This window comes from Cibotium barometz, chromosome 20 (assembly GCF_041138505.1).
Source record: "Cibotium barometz isolate CiBa-2024 chromosome 20, ASM4113850v1, whole genome shotgun sequence".
Lineage (NCBI taxonomy): Eukaryota > Viridiplantae > Streptophyta > Polypodiopsida > Cyatheales > Cibotiaceae > Cibotium > Cibotium barometz.
The window spans coordinates 51737506-51740429 of record NC_141065.1 but is presented as its reverse complement, the minus strand read 5'-3'; positions in this window follow the sequence as shown (position 1 = coordinate 51740429).

Genomic DNA, 2924 nt, shown 5'->3' with positions numbered 1-2924 from the left:
CTCGGCCGCCCTTGCTACGCGAGACATCCTCCATTGACTCTCCGTCAGCTGTTGCAACTTTATCAGGTAGGTCTCCACGACCACATTCTCAAGACAGTCAAAATGCTTCCCTAGCATTCTTGACATAAAACAGTCATTTACAAACAGTTCACAAATACAGTGTTGAAATTTGAGCATAATGATGAGCTAGGGTGGATCATACACTAGAATCAACATGATTAATAAAGTGATTAAGAAATGATTAAGACGTAATTAGTGAATAATTAGCAGATAGATTAATGTAGGCATGGATACTCAAAAACCAGCAAATTCTCATTAGGGCTATGCCTCAATTTATAGAGTTTACATCAAGCATCAAATCCCATTGATTTCTCCATGATTCACTCCCTGAATATCTCCACCTCTTGCCTGATTCTCTCCACCTCTTCTCTTTTCCCTGATTATCTCCCAGAATAACTCCACACTCCTAAATTCCCTCATGCTACCCATTATTCTCTCCCAGTAGATTCTCCTAACCTTTTCACAGGTTCTTTCACAATTACATCTCAACTTTTACAGCCTCTATCCAAGAGCTTGTTCCCACACACACCCTATTCACTTGTATATTTCAACACCTCCCCTCAAGTGAATAATCCTAGTACACCTAGACCCTATACCAAGTTTGCCACCCTTTACTTGGCAGTCCGCGACCAGTGTCTACTCCTCCCCTCAAGTTATCTCAGCACACCTGGACCCTGTATCAAGTTTCTCTCTTACTTGACAGTCCGCGACCAGTGCCTCAAGTCCCTAAACTCCATAGTCCTTGACACTCTCTCTCTCTATGTGTCCAAGGCTACTATAAGTGCCCGCGACCTTGACTAAAGTGCTCACACATACATCTACCACGTGGCCTACATCATCGGTGGCTCAGAGGTGGTTTTACTTTATTGGGGCAGGTTACATTGGGTTGTGGGCTCTCTCTCTCTCTCTCTCTCTCAGAGATTTTCACATGGCTCCTCACTCTTTGGAGCCTCACATCTTCTCTTTTCTTCAGTCTTCTTCTCGTGGCAGCATCTGTCCACGCGTCCGTCTCTTCTTTCAGTCTTCTCGGGGCAGCTTCTCTTCTTGTGGCATCTTCTCTTCTCGTGTCCATGTCTTCCTTCAGATCTTCTTCTCGGTGTGGATCCTCTTCTTGGGAAGAGATATTCTTTTGCTTCCATGGCTGGGGCCATGAGCTCGTCCGTCAGGTCATTTTGCTCCATGTGAGCAACATGTTTCAATGTTTTGCTGACAGTTCCTTTGGGCTTTTTATGTTTATTTTGTATCATTATGCAATGCAAACCCAAATTTATGCGGGAGGTCTTACCTCTTGCCTTAATCTGGACAAGGGCAGTGTCTGTTCCCATTTTTACACTGATAAAATGTGCCCAATACATAATGCGTATAGCATTCATTCTTATGCACATTCCAAATGCAATTTTGGCTGTGAATAATCTTGAATTTGAGTGAGATTTACAGGCATTAACCAAGGGTTAAATGCAAAATGATGATTTTCACAATTTTTATCAGCACAATTTTCCAGAAATTACACTAAATTAAGGGTAACCAATTTGTACGGGATGGTTGGAGTATCAAACCAACTCCGATTTGAAATCTGAAGTTATAGGGATCTGTATCAGATACCTAATGGTTAATTTGAACCCTCAATTGCACCAAAGTACAGTGATTAGCACTGATTAATCACTGATTAGTAAATTAATGCTCTGGTTTGTGTGCAGAAAACAGAGTATGCGGGGAGCCCAGATCTGATGCCTTCCACTTCAAATGAGCTCAAATGCTTTCAAAGCCATCAATAGCAATGAGTCTAGTAGAGGATTAAGCCAAGAAACACAAGATTTGACAAAATAATGAAAGCTTAATCTCTGTTTTACCAAAGTCACCTGCAGATTTGATGAAGAGCTTTGATCTCTCTGTAGACTTGATGAAATTGATTTCTGTCTTCACCAGCTTGTAGAGCATGCTTGAAAACCCCCGGGGCTAAGAGGAATTAGAGCAATTTGATTTGATGAAGTGGGAATTAGTAATTTGCTGTGCAGAAAAACGTAGCCTGCTAAAACAGCGATTTCTCCCAGCTCCGTTGACGGTTTGCACTTCTTTTTTGATGAGCTTGAAGAGCACTGAGATGGCTATCATGTCCTAGAAGGGTTTGGCCTAATTTTATGTGTGCAAGGAGAGGGAGCTCCTCCACTGGCTGGGGGTGAAGGGGAAGATAAAAAACTCACTAAAAATTGATTTTTTTGCTAATTACCTACTAATCCTAATTAATTCACTAATGGGCTCATAAATCTGGTTGATTCTAGGCATGGCTCTGATACCATGTTGAAATTTGAGCATAATGATGAGCTAGGGTGGATCATACACTAGAATCAACATGATTAATAAAGTGATTAAGAAATGATTAAGACGTAATTAGTGAATAATTAGCAGATAGATTAATGTAGGCATGGATACTCAAAAACCAGCAAATTCTCATTAGGGCTATGCCTCAATTTATAGAGTTTACATCAAGCATCAAATCCCATTGATTTCTCCATGATTCACTCCCTGAATATCTCCACCTCTTGCCTGATTCTCTCCACCTCTTCTCTTTTCCCTGATTATCTCCCAGAATAACTCCACACTCCTAAATTCCCTCATGCTACCCATTATTCTCTCCCAGTAGATTCTCCTAACCTTTTCACAGGTTCTTTCACAATTACATCTCAACTTTTACAGCCTCTATCCAAGAGCTTGTTCCCACACACACCCTATTCACTTGTATATTTCAACATACAGTTTCTATAATGAACTCTCGTCTTTTCACATTATCTCTCATCAATCCACATTACTTATTCCACATTCCATTCATATGAGTACTCATTCTCATCCAATCACATCATTTTCCA